The following is a 14,821-nucleotide window of genomic DNA, read 5'->3' as shown; positions in this document are numbered from 1 at the left end:
TTCTCACCCGTAGTTGTCTATTCCCTCTAGCAGTCAATACTCAGGCCCTCTGGTCTCTCCAGTATCTGACACAGGCTTATAGCTCCTTCAATAGCTTGTTCCCAGGATGCTTTTGCATCTCACCAAATAGTTTTTGACATTTGATGCTGACAAGGGTAACTGAATATGCTCCCTGTACTGGCACCTTATGTTTGGCCTGTGGTCCCACTCCAGTGGCTGGCACTTAGTCCTGCACAAAAACATTTGTACACAGAACAAAGAATCCCTCACCCAGGAAAACAATTAGAAATTGTGTTTGGTCAGATGACAGCACAGACTGTGTTGAGGAAGAACTGAATATGGTTGTACAAATTCATTGACCAGCAACATTTTTACATGGATTCAGCTCCTTATCTTTCTATATTCCTAAGTTTGTTCCTCCCCAGATCACCTAAATCTTTTCTGCAACTTCTGTTTCTCCCAAGACATCCCATGAAAATCTTGTGTAAATTCAAAATACTCGTTCTTGTTTCCCAGAGTAAGGTTCATATCCCCAGAGGCAGTAAAGCCTGTCTGTCTGGAAGGTACTCCTTCCCACTGAGTCATCATGAAGAGTGTCAACCTCAGACTACAGGGCTGATCACCCAGAGAGGGGTCATAGAATGGTAATATTCAGATTCCCCGTTGTTCCTCTGTCCACCTGTGTGTGAGGAGACAAACTTTTTATAGCACCCCCCAACAAAACTTATTAATTCCTTGTCATCAGCACACATAGGGTGGAATGGGCAACGAGAGAGCATAAATGCTTCAGACTAAAACAGAAAAGGTGTTCAATACTGCCAGCTGTGTGATGAGACTCTATTGATCACACAGAAAGTACATTCATTATCCAGGATGCAGTTGGCTCCATGCTGGTAAGTTGTTCAGGAAAAGGCAATGACACACAAGAATCAATTCGTGCCCCCTCTCTTTTTTCCTACATGATAGCACAACAGTATCATTCCCTCTCACACATAATTAAATTTCTGTCAGCCATCCATCATCACTTCCTCAGAACTAACACTCATATTTTCTTTTTATTTTTCTCGTATTCTAAGATATAAGCACGTTGCCTTGCTATAAGAGCCAACCCTCACTCAGTGTTAGCCGCAACTGTTATGATCACCAGTAGATTGGAAGTTTGCGTGCTTTTTTGGTGTTTTGTTTTGCAGAAGCACAGAAAACTCTGGAAAATCTTCCATGACATTTGGTTCTTCAAATAACATCCATGAGCCTAAACCTGTCACAGTCTGTATCAGGAAAAGACCGCATCATGAATGTTTATGGCAAAGCCGATTTCTTGTAGGTTTACAGAGCAAGTTGGTTTGTAGTGGTCTCACTTTAGCATCTGTAACTTACAGTAATAATATTAAGGTGTATGGAGAAGGAATAATGACTAGGATAGAATGTGATATAAAAATCCAGATTTTTGGTCAGAGAAAGATAACTTCCTAAATAGCTTATTATGCACTGGTCACTGTGACACCCTCCTGTTAAGCCCATACATAAATTACCCACATTCATCAAAATTCAGATATTATGTCATAATGAGAAGATTAGAGATTTGCTAATTCAAATGAGTAGAGAATTTATTGCATCTGCCACATACGGTCTTCCCTAATCATTTTATAGGTGTCCAAGTGTTCAACCTGGCAGGCATGAAGCAAACTCTGGTCTCATAACTACTGACTACTGTATTACTTCAATAGATATGTAAATACAAAGTCACATTCAGCAGTCAAAAGCACTTTAGTCATGAGAAAGACACACAGTAGGTCATGTTACAAAGATGACAACAACCTTAACGAAACAAAGACTATGTGACATCCCAACTGGCAGTTACTCTTTAGTGAAAGGGGACTCCTCAGTTCTCCTTCAGATGCTGCATTCTTAAAGCTATTTCTCCATGTTTGTCCCTCTTTCTCAAACCAAACTTTGCTTTCTAACCAGGTTAAAATCAAGTGAATATTTATCGAGACACATTTCAAATTTTCTAAGCCATATCTTTCTTTCACTGTTACTTTCAGTTCCATTTTAAGCCTATCATTGCTTTTTTCTCATAGAAGAACGAGAATTCCCGTAAACAGTATTTTTGGAGGGGGACAGAGCTGACTTCTGTCCCCAGACAGTGCACGCAGACAGACATATTGCTCTTGGCCCTGCAAAAATCATTCCATTCCACATCATTCTTTCATTAGTTTTCCTCTTGTGACGGCCAACAACATTGCCAATTAACACTAATCATGGTATGGACACCTGTCCACTAGGAAAGAGGCTGAAAATAATTATGTAGTCATTTTACAATGCTCATGGAGCAGCTGTCAAATGATAATGACTTTCAGTTACTGTTGGCTTTGGCTGTGTTGCAACAGGTGGCCAAAAGGTGAAATACTACTTATGCCATTATCTGCTGTCTTAGTTATTCTAGCCTAGGTTTTCATTCTCACCTCTACATTCCACAGTACTTAAGCTTAGGATGGGGAATGACAGATATAATGCCCATGAATGTGTGTCGCATGCTCTCCTACTGAGTGTAAAGTCTTTTCAAATATGAAGAAATGCATATATCTTGTTTCTTCAAGAAGATAAAATGGCAGATACTTAAACACACGGAGATTAAAAATGGAAATTGGGATTGCAATCTGGAAGTCTTTGTGTTCCCAGTGATTTGATATTTAATTATTTTTACAATTATGTAGGCTCTTACAGGTTCCTATAGGAACATGTTCTAGGAAGCTCAGATGGTGCTGTTTGTGCCAAAGCTTTTGGGATTCATGGATCATAATCACCTCAGATCTGGGAACAAGAAATGTAGAGAGATCAAGCAGATGACAAATGTGAAAATCTTGGTTGAAGAAATTTTCCAGCCACTGTAGATGATCTCTTTGACATATTCTCTAGGAGTCTATATCTCCATGACAGCATACCACCACCTTCGTATCAGCAGTGCCACATCTCTTCTTATAGTCCTTTGCCCTAATTACTATATATTTTTTGGCTTTGACAAGCTCTACAGACAACCACTTTTTTAACAAAACTAACTCAGATCCGTGTTTTATACTGTATGAGTAGAAAACCCGAGGAAAAGGGAACACACAGAAACAGCAGGATGGATTAGGCTTATGAAGAAAGCTTTACTGTGGCCTACATTAGTTGCTCATATTTCCTAGCTTAATGATCTTTCCTTTAAGTCTTTGTATATCATTTACTTTTTTAATGTGGAGTGAGAACTCCTCTTTGCAGAAATCTACTGGCAATGACACATTGCTCATCAGTAGGCTCAAAGCTACTAGATGCACTTTGCAGATCTCTGGAAATTCAAGTTACAGGTTACTTCCACTATGATTTATTCTCATGGAGTGGGATCTGCACCAGAGAGGGTGAAGCAGTCCCTTTGTCATGCAGTAATGGTTGCATTTCAGATTCTGAGGACAATATTCTTAAAATGAAAAAACAGTCTTTTATACCCCCAGTTCTTCACGGAACTGTTGGTCTTCAGAAAGCAGTGGGCAAATACATGTACCAGAAAGTCATCTGTGTGAAACACTACAAAAACAAATGGATGCCCAATATCCCACCTCAGCCAAAGTACATAGGCAGTTAAACAGGCTTGCTAAACTCAGCAATACTGGTCAAGCACTGGAAAATGGAGCCCAAGTACTTTGCTCAGTAAAGATCTTAGATTGGTCTAACTGACAGAAATATACTCTATAAATTCCATGTTAGCCACAGTTTCTTCCTTGCTTTTTAAAATCTGCTCTCCCAGAGCACACCTAGCAGCACTCATGGCTCAGCTCTGGCAGCAGCGGGACCCTTTGGAGCAATTAGAGCTGTCTCTGATCTGACATGGGACAGCTGGTGGACCCCATAGCCCACCGTTACCAAAACCTTACTATGAAAATCCCATAGTCTAAAAAATCAAACCCTAAATTTACTTTTAAGACTGTTGGAAGTAGCCACTATTTAAACCAAATAAAAGACTTCACTGTGCAAGCATATTTTTAAAGGAATATGCCCCTTTTTGTCAAAAGAGTAGTACAACCACTTCAATCAAATTATCGTGTGAATTGGAGAAAAATGAAAACATTTGTGCCAGTTGAGATGACATCAAGTCTGAAGTTTTTTAAACTGAGACTGTTAGCTGGAGACCAAAGGAAAAAGTCCTGACAAGCCTGATTTGTTCTAAAAATTCAGTTATTACCATTTCTCTACATTCTGTTTTGATAGAAAACATTAGGAAGCAGAAATAGTAATTTCACAGTTGGCAAGACTTGGCATTCAGCAGCAGTTCTTGTAGAACAGCAGAAGTACAGATTCTGACTCATCACATGTCTGCAAACAGCCCAAGCCCATATTCTTCTATCAGCATTTCAATGGCAATATCCATCTTGGGAAGATGAGATCACTTGGTCAATTTTAGGTAAAACTTTAGAACCAGGGCCTAAAAGTGCTCATTACTTACAGATGACAATCAAAAGTAGCTTGAGGGAAAGTTCAGATGAAGACTTCAATGTTATAAGGTAAATCCAGACAATTATATTGTATCCTCGCATCTTTCAGAATGGAGGAACGTGGCTTCTAGCCACAGTGAAATCTGGAAAATAACAGATCTAAAACCCAAAACAACAAGAACAAAATTATTTTAGATTCTGTGGTTACTACTGAAGTTTTACTTGATTGTAAGAGCTTTGCTTCCTGTAGAAACAGAACATAAATATGACTGTGCAAAGAAGGTAGAAGGAATAAGACTCTTCTGCACAGCACTGAGTTACTGGCAAAAATCAATTCCTTCAGGTTGAAGCAGCTCAACAAGGCCTATCATCATGTTATAGCTTTGTATTTTTTGCTATTGGTGACACATTCCCATTAATTTAAGGGCAAAACACTCCCTTGTCAATAAAGTTCACATGGTCTGATCATTCTGAATCTGTCTAATTCTTTGGGAAGAAAAATAGCTCACTCAATGCATAACCAAGGAATAAATTCAACAGTGGAACAGAGATCACCAAGACCATCATCGTGGGCTTAACAAAGTAAAAGACCCCAAAATGGAGGGGGAAAAACAAACCAGCTTCAAATTTTCCTGCAGAGAGTTTTTAAATGATAGCACAATGAAGAAAAGGATGCCTTTTTTCTTGCAATTAGTGCAAGCTGGCCTTATTCAGAATCTGAGAAACGCTGCAGAAGTAAATAATTAAAAAAGAAAAAAAAAAAAAAAAAAAAAAAAAAAAAAGGAAAAAAGATGACATTCAAAACAAATAACACACAGTACAGAAAATAGTGGAGAAAAGCAGATACAATCACATTCTAGCCACATTTTCCTCTTTAATAACAACAAATAACTTCAGTTTTCAACAATGGGAGTTACTCACACACAACGAAAGGAAAATAGGCCCCAGTCTGCTCATAAATTGGCATGAATGGGAATCACAGAATTACTGGCCAAGAGTGAAGCACATTTCTGCTGATAGCTCACTTTTCTTCCACTGTGCTAGTTGTGAGTCAAGATATCTGTCCCTGCATCTCTTCATTTTCACTATTTCTTTTGGGGAAAATAATATTTTTCTTCTTTTCTGTATTGAAATACAAATTCAAAATATGCAGATATTTGGCACCTTGCAAAATTCTGACCTTATTCAAAAAGTTTGGGGGCAGAAAAAGTACAAAAATCTCAGATATTTCAAATGAAGCACTAAAAAAGTACATAGAAAATAACAGAAGTAGTTATCAAAAGTACTTAAGTACCCTTTTGATATTGGGAAAATCAATAGTTTCCACCAAATAGATTTTATTTTCTTTTAAATTTTTTTATCTCTAGTTTAACAGTGCTACCATGTCTTGTGTTTACAACTAATATAGTGATTTAAAGGGGCACAATTGAACTAAAAATCCCAGGATCAAAAATCTGCAGATTATGCAGATCTCCTCCCAAAGAGAACTCTGCTTTCTCCCTAGAAATGTGATCTTTCTCTCTAGGGAAAGTCTGGAGAGAATTATTCAGGCACAAAGACTTCAGTCTCTGAAATAACAGTGAGTGAGCCAAGTTTTCCTCTGTTTGTTCAAGATCTTACATTGCTTTTTTCAGCCCTGAACATGGCTACCCACAGAAGTTACCTTACAGCGTAGCCAAGGAGACTCCTACTCCCCGTCTTGGAAATGCTGTTTCATCTACTCTTTTGAGAATGCAGCTTCATCACTGGGCAAGTCTCACCACTCCCACGGTAAATAGGAGCCTGAGAGCAGCATGAGAGATGTGCCACAGCCTAGCTATCAGAGCCAAGCCTTCTTCTTGTCCTCTAAGCACATCATTTTTCCAATGTGCCTACACGTTTATTTAAGGAAGGAAGGAAGGGAAGGAAGGAGAAGGAAGGGAAGGAAGGAAGGAAGGAAGGAAGGAAGAAGGAAGGAAGGAAGGAAGGAAGAGGAAGGAAGGAAGGAGGACAGGAAGGAAGGAAGGAAGGAAGGGGAAGAGAAGGAAGGAAGAAGGAAGGAAGGAAGGAAGGAAGGAAGGAAGGAAGGGAAGGAAGGAGAGGAGGGAGAGGAAGGAAGAAGGAAGAAGAAGGAAGGAAGAAGGGGAGGCGAAGGAAAAGAGAGGGAAGGATAGGAAGGAAGGGAAGGAAGGAAGGAAGGAAGGAGGAAGGGGAAGGAAGGAAGAAAAGATGGAAGGATGGATGGAGGAAGGGAGGAAGGAGGAAGGAAAGGAAGGAAGGAGGAAGGAAGGAAGGAGGGAAGGGAGAAAGCAAGGAAAGGAAGGAAGGAAGGAAGGAAGGAAGGAAGGAAGGAAGGAAGGAAGGAAGGAAGGAAGGAAGGAAGGAAGGAAGGAAGGAAAAGACATAGAAAATATCCGCATTAATATTACTATAATTTGAGTGCGTCATTCTTAATGATTTATAATGTAAAGGTCCCAACAGTCTACCAAGATATAACCTCATTTTGTTTTTCATTAAGTAATTCAGTCGTTTTCTGTCTTTCATGTTCTTGGAATAGATTAAACTGTCAAAATCCTTTTGTTCACACTTTCCATTCTGCTTCATTCCAAGAAATGCTTAATCATGTTATGATGAGCCCACGACCCCTAATGTGTTGGGAAATAATGTAGAAATAACTCATCTGCTCTCAGGAGAGACTACCACAGAAGAATGGGACACTAAGTAAAGAAATCTATAGCAGAATTAATGTAGGGAAAGTTTTGTGGACAGTTGGACATGAAAAAATTTCTTCTTCTGAAATTTCCTTGTTTCAACATTTCATTACTAATCCCTTGTGGTTGTCATTACCACTACTTAGAGCTCTTGTTGATTCTGAAAGCACACTTTACCATGTATATCTTAGCTCTTGGTTCAATAAATCATAATAATTTTATCCCACTCATAAGCATTTAATATAATATCTTAAAATATTTTCAATCATTTTGATGCAAACATAAAGAACACTGTTTCTATTTGTACTGTTGCCATCAACTTTAAACAAGCAACAAGGGCTTTTTAAACCTTTGTGACTATCTTTTAAAATACGTCATAATAGGACCCACATATCATATGTTAATTGTGATCCCTACTCCATTTTCTAAGTGGAAGTTTGAATGTATGTCCTACCAAGATTTACAGGAGTTGTCAGAAAAGTCTGCAGATTACGAAGATCAATGGAACAGGAAATAATGAGGAAGATGTTTGATCTTACAAAAAGATTTCATTTGCATGGAAAGTGACACCACTGCAGTTAAAAAATAGCTTGAAATATAACAAAGTGTGGGATGTAGATCTCACCTGCAAGCTGGGAATGCAGAATCAAGGAATGGTGTGTGTGTCAGACTGAGAAGCATGAAGGGCTGTCTCAGTCCTTCACATCAAAAAAGGAGAATGTCAAACAGTAGGAAAAAAACAGTAGAAAAAGGGTTTTGCTGCCAGAGGGCATGCCAGATAGGAATGTCAAGCCTGGTTCTGTTGTCCCCATTTTAGCAATATGGAGTGAATTCACAGGAAGAAAGTAAAAAACTCAAGGGTTTGAAAGGAAACTTTGTGTACAGCTATTCCTCAGCCAGGCCAACAAATTAAGTGCAAGAGCTGTTGTCTGGATGCAAGGTCAGACAAATTCCACCTTGAGGTAAGATCTGATTTCCATCTCTGAGAGGTAATTAACTTTCAAAACAGCTTATCATCTTTAAAATGAGGCAATCTGGTTTTCCATATTATGTGTTGAAACAAGGGATGCTCTGAATGCCTTAGAAATCCTATTCATTCTCACACTCCAAGAGAAAATCAGAACCATCAATAATAGCCATGCTGGGAACTGCACACAAACAGTACATTTTTAAGAGAGTTTTCCAAGCAAAGTACATAAGCAGGAAGCCTGACAAGAGAGGAGGTGGTCTGAGACTGATATCTCCCAGCAGGGGTTAAACTTCAGCAAAAGTTTTTAAAACACAGGCTGTAAGAAGATTTATTAGAGGAACACATTCTATGAGACGGTAGCAAGAGATTAGAAGGCCCCTGGAGGGCAGGTGCAAGGGTATGATAAAGTGCTATTCTTGCTTTCTCGTCTGCATCTGCAGAACACTAAGTCATTTTTTTTTTTCTAACTAGATGGAGCAGACTTCTCAGGTTTTCTCCTACTCTTTTACACCTACACAGAAAAATTAAGGATAAATCACCCTTGGCGAAGAATTTTGCAGAGTTCATCTCTGATGTAACACTGATGCCACTCAGAATTTCAGCATTGGTATAAATACGAAACCAAAACTGAAATAACACCGCTAGAAGCATGATACAAATTAATTTATTCCAGTTTTACCTTCATTTATATATATAGCATAGATAACCCTATGTCCAGGAATCCAAGTGGCAGTACCTTTGTATTTGAGACAAGGATTTTCTTTTTCTAAAATGACATTCTGTAACCTGATAGCTGCCTTACTGCTGTCAGTCAGAAGACCAATAATTGCATTCAATCTTCCTTACCAACTTTAACTCCCAATATGGTAAACTCTTCACAGAAAGTTACATTGTGGATCCTTTATAAGTGGAGCTACAGATCACTTTGGTTAAAAACTGAGTGTTGTTCCAGGAAGTGATTTTTAAGTGTTCTCAGCTATCTTGCTTTTATCACTAACCTGGCCTAGCTACAATCCGTGCCCACAGACTTGGCTGGCAAGGAGAGCTGCAGATGCAGCTCTAGTAGAAGGCAAGGAGTTTTCTTACCTTCTGAGTGAGATTCAGGCAAAGACCTTGTAGCTGTGATTCACCTCTTGGAGTCTGAGAAAGCTGCAATATAGACATCCATCTCGGACCAGATTGCCTTGTCTCGGCAGTCCTCCCAGAACAAGACTCCTCTTACTTCACAAAAATCTACTTGACTCACACCGTAGAATTTCTTGCTTCTTTTGCTGGCCAAAACAAACTGATGGTAATGGGTAAACACCACGCATGTGTCGTGTAAACTTCTGGTTTGGATTAGACTAATCCCATACCCTGTGACCTTTAGTCTTTTAGACTTGCCATCCAACTCATAAGCTAGTAGAGTGCAAAATCGCCAGCCCAAAAGACCACAAGGAAGTAATTTTGAAACATTTTTGCCAAAAAAAAAAAAAAGACAAATTCTACCCTGACACCTCTGGGCCAGCAAATTTGATTTGCATTTCAGTCTCGTTGTTTCTACACGAAGGTACCAGGTTTTTTTACATCCAAACCTATGCAAACAAATGTTCACAGTCATATGTAGCATGGACAGAAGGAGCCAAGTATTAAACATCCTCATCCTGTGACCTTCATTGAACACGAAAATGCTCATCACCTGAGAAGAGTTGCCAATAAGCTCAGCAATACCCTTACAGCTTGTATCACTTTAAATCTGAGTAGAGTTGAGTCAAAAATGAAATTTTGTTAAATAATGTTTAAGTATGAAGTGGAATTTTCTTTCTAAAAACAATAAAAGCATCAACAATTCAAGGTTACAAAGGAGTAAGGCACAGTGCCTGTGTCTCAGAAAAGGAAATCAGAACAGATGACACCAAATATGCTATAGGCTGTTAGTGAGGAGAGCATGCCAACAGTGCAATGTGTTACTACACAGGAAGCCTGAGCTCAGAAGCAAACAGAGCTTATTGAAACTGTTCTGCTGTAATGGTGTGCCACAGAAAATAGCTTTTGACTGAGCAGGCCTTTTGGGAGGAAAAATAAAATCTTTCATTTAAAATTTAAAATGCATCAGGAGTGAATAACAGTTCCATAAACTGAAAAGAAAGAAGTCTGGGGGGCTGCCAGAAATCAAAGGAATGAGAAATTGTTGCATTTAGTTGTTTGCTGGCCAGAAGGCTCTTCTTTGTTGATGATGTTACAGAAATCCATAATGTTATCATTTTTCAGCTTCTTATTTTTGGCAACGTTCTACCCCAGCACTTTGCATTCATCATAACATTTCTACAGGAAGAGGTTAATTCTCAAACACCTCCAGCAGCAACTGAGTGCTTTACTCCTTTTTCTTGTTAATGAATACCACAGGAATACACAATGCTTAAACCAGTGGTAGACTGAAAGAAACCACCTTTCATTGTTTTTCTTCAAACTTCTTGCAAACACGGAGAATTCCACACTGAATTGCAAACAAAGCAGTCTTAAATTAACTGCATTCTAAATAGACTGTTCCCTGGGGTGCCACTCAGCTCTAAGAGAAAGACAGAAGAAGCCCAAAACCAACATTTTTGTATTACTTTTTAAGTAACACACCTAAAGGAGCAGTGCAACTCCTGCCTGTGAGTAAATACAGTACTTTCATAGTTATTCTGCTGTTCCTGAGTCCAGCAGAAGAGAAGCAACATGCAGCACCTCTGTGGAGGTTGGTTGGGGTAAATGCAGCTCCCCATGCTCTCTCCCTGGTCTGGCTGGTCTCCACGAAGAGCTGGAGGGTCTTTAATTCTGGATGCAGTGTTTTGTCCACATGGCTTTTGGATTGGAGCTGGCAAGTGCTCAGTCCTCTCACTTCATATCTGTGCAGAAATACCCAAAACCAAGAGGCTTGGCCAGTTGAACCCAGCCATAGTCCAGTATCAACCCATCTGTGGGTCTTCAGTTCCCGGGCCAGCTTTGTAGAGAGCGCTGCCCATTCCTCTGTTCCTGGTGTTCTGCCTGCTTCTCTGTGTGTGTGCAAGAAAATCTTCAGCTTGGATTGGGAGACTGATTGAACATCTTTTGTAAGACTGCGGGCAATGTGTTTACCATGTATAAATTCAGTTATAGCAATGGAGTCTATGTCTGTGAATCATTGGAATGTATAGCCCAATCAACTTTAATATATGATATCTAAGGTATTCAAGGCAGGCAAATGCATGCACGTATGTACATGCATGTTGTTTTTCTGTTTTTTTTATAAGAAAACTGTTGTCAAAGAGTATGCCTAGTTGTGTGGTAGCAATTATTCTGTCCGACAAGGAAGCAGCACAGATGTTCAGAAGGAGAGACAGTATTTTCCAAGAAGAAATGCATAAACGATAATGATTTTATAGACCTTACAACTTGAGAAATAGTAAGCACTTAATGACTCAAGTGCAAGTGACAGTAAATTAATATATAGAGGATAGGAGTGGCAAGACTACAGTTAGAGTACAGTTAATATGCCAACGGAACGGGGGGAAAAAAAAGCCAACACAGGATAAGCATCCTGACCCTTCAGACTCCAGGATGGTCACACCATACCCGTGAGAAGACACTGCGTGATCATTTTTTTCCCAGTGAACAGCAGTGTTCAGTGTTTCAATAAAAAAGTACAGTAAATAATTAAATATTCTAATATTCGTATGTTAATAATGTTTTGTTTTATTTTGTTTTCCAAGACCAAGGAACATTAATTCTTTCTATTGAAGAAGTTTTAAAATTATTATTACTGTTTCCAGGGCCTGCATTTTCAAGATTAAAAATGAAGGTACCATTTGGAGCTCCAGCCATAACAGAGCTTATAACCCATCACTGTTGCTTGTCTGTCGCATTCAGGGCTCCACATCACAGGTATCAATGTCCTGCCTAATATTACATGAAAAGGAGAGTTAAAGAAAGAGGTCACTGATTTGAAAGCAGTTGCCTGCTGCTTCAGGATCAGTTGTCCATACCTCCAGAGTATCCTTTTGGCTGGGCTTAGGGCTTCCTTGCAGTCCCTCCACCAAGAAAGTAACCTCCCTTTGAGCTGTTAAGACTCCGACTTCAAAATTGGTCCAGTATCTAGGGTAGATTCTTTGTCAACGGGGATGTCAATGAGCCACAGCTCCTTCAATGGTCCATCCAAGGAGGGATCTGATTAAGTAGACTATTCCTGTGTGACAACTACATGAATGTTTTGGCATTCTTCTGTGATTCTATCAGGCATCAAACAAAGATGTACCTAAAAGCAAACCAGGCTTTTAAGCTGGGACTGTGGAGCTCTGAAATCTCACAAATATATGAAGACTGCTCCAAAAGTAATGCCTCCTATTATGTTTGCCCATGATGTCAGGGTAATATGTTGATGATATGGCAGTAGATGTTGAACCTTCCACCAGTATCCCTTTACATGTTGTTGCCATGTGACAAATGACAACAGAGGGGCAGTCTGACACAATGGGTCTGACATGGAAGAGCAGATGAAGCAAAGATTTGTCGTTGAATCACTCCATATGGAAAAAGTTGTACCCATTGCCTTTCATCAATGCTTGCTGAATGCTAAACAGTGGATACAAACTCAGTGAGGTGGCCGGTGGTGTGTTTCAGCAGTGGCAACAAGAATGTGACTTACAGGTTATGTTTCAGATCACCATGCACAGCTGTCACACCACAAAATGAAGAATGTCTTAGCTCACCCACGCAAGTCAGCTAGTGGTAGTGACTATGCTGAAAATTCATGTTTTGCAATTGAGAACTCACTCTATCAAATAGTGTTATTGTGCTCTTGTATCTGTTGTAATTTCCATGGAAACACACAGGAGGCATTACTTTCAGATCAACCTTCATAATTACTGCATATTTATAAGGTAGTTTTAAAGAAGTGAGTCAACAAATCTATCCCTGGTGTGCCCACTGTGATGGGATGACTTTAAGAAAAAATAAACTGAAAGACAACCTAAAAACTGACAAGTATATTGTACAGCAATGAATAGGTCTGTTTAGATGAGTAGATACAAGGTGCATTTGTAGTGATTTCCTCCTATTTGAGTCTAGGCAGGTTTTCTTTCCACAAAGAGGAAAATATTCTTTTATTCTCTACTTCATTCAAGTAGTTGTGAAGCCAGCTTGTCCTTAGCACTGCATGACAGCCTGCTGAGGAAATGGCCCCAAAATAATGAGGGATGGGATTCAGAGAAATATTGTTCATATTTATGCTGCCACACAAAGACTCCACAATAGCAGCAGCATTCTGCTGATCTACTGATTTTCTTCTATGTAGACCCCGCAGAGGCACAATAACAAGAGAAAAATAATAAAAAAAAGCCATTTAAAGATTTGTGACCATGCTTGGTATGAATGTTTCTTTAAATGAGGTAGTCCATGAGAACATAATGCATCTATGCAGTGCTGCATTTCACCTGCTCAGAGAAAAATAATTCATGAAAAGAGTATTTCAAAACTATTAAAATATTCCCACTTCCGCTTCCATCAGCTTCAGTTAAGAATAGCAATAAATACTAAAGATTTAATGGATGTAGAGATTGTCCTTTTCAGACTGTCCCGAACATAGCCAAAGGCCACTGCTCTTGCTGTGCATTGCCACTGCCTCAATAAGTTTCCCTTATTCTTACTGACTTTTGGATAAATTAAGCCTTTCAACCTCCATACCCCTCAAAAAGTGCAAAAATTACATTATTTTCTTGTTCTCCACTGGAAAATATACCCCTACTTATTTTCGTCTTTATCCTAAGAAATTTAATTATTAAAGACTACGTTTCCAGATCCTGTAAAACTGAGGAAAGCTCTCTGAAATACCCCAGTGTGAACCGAGATGTGCTTCCACTTGCCACCAAAGGATGAGATTCAACTGAAATGAGAGATGCTCTGAATTTGGAAAATGTCGGCATATTCACAACCCTGAAACATTCAGGTCTGAAACAGAAAAGTTAGAAACCATCATCCAGATAGTTCTGGCTTCACAGATTTATCAGGTTGCTGCCACTTCACCTGAGCCAGCCAGGGAGGCCACTTCTACAGAATGAGGAGTATAATATATCCCTGAGCCTACTACTCAAGGCAGAATTTGCTGGACTTAACAAACTCACAGCAATTCAATCTGGAGCAAATCTGAAAAGCAGAAACCTTCCTGAAAAATGGAAATGCATCAAAGAAGAGATGCATCTGTAGAGCATTTGAATTTTACAAATTGGCATTTTTCAACAAAGACATGCTTTGTCAGGAAATTCTTGGCGGGCTATAATCAGGAATGCATCTGGGAACTGAATGTTTTGTCAAATATATGTGCAAGATGAATTTAGCCAAGGTACAAAAGGGACATGACACTCGGATCAGCAATCCAGAAGATAAAAGGACATGGCAAATCAGAACAACATGGAAATCAGCAACAGATTTCTTTACTTGCAATTAAATTAACATTGCATCTGATCAGGCTTTCTTCAAAGCATACGGTTTACCAGTGATAAATACAGACCAGATATAAAGGGGCTGTAGACTTATGCAACTGTAACCACAGCAGGTGATACTGAGAACATGCAGAGCAGTGGCAGAGAGGAGAAAGTAGAGATTCTATTACCTCCTTTTCTACTAGCAAGCAATGCTTGATTACCAATACGTGAGAGTATTTATCCTCTGTAGGTTTAAGTTTGCTTGCAAAGATA

Source organism: Coturnix japonica, chromosome 1, assembly GCF_001577835.2.
Source record: "Coturnix japonica isolate 7356 chromosome 1, Coturnix japonica 2.1, whole genome shotgun sequence".
In the NCBI taxonomy this organism is placed as follows: domain Eukaryota; kingdom Metazoa; phylum Chordata; class Aves; order Galliformes; family Phasianidae; genus Coturnix; species Coturnix japonica.
The sequence above is the reverse complement of the archived record's forward strand: the minus strand, read 5'-3'. Positions refer to the sequence as shown.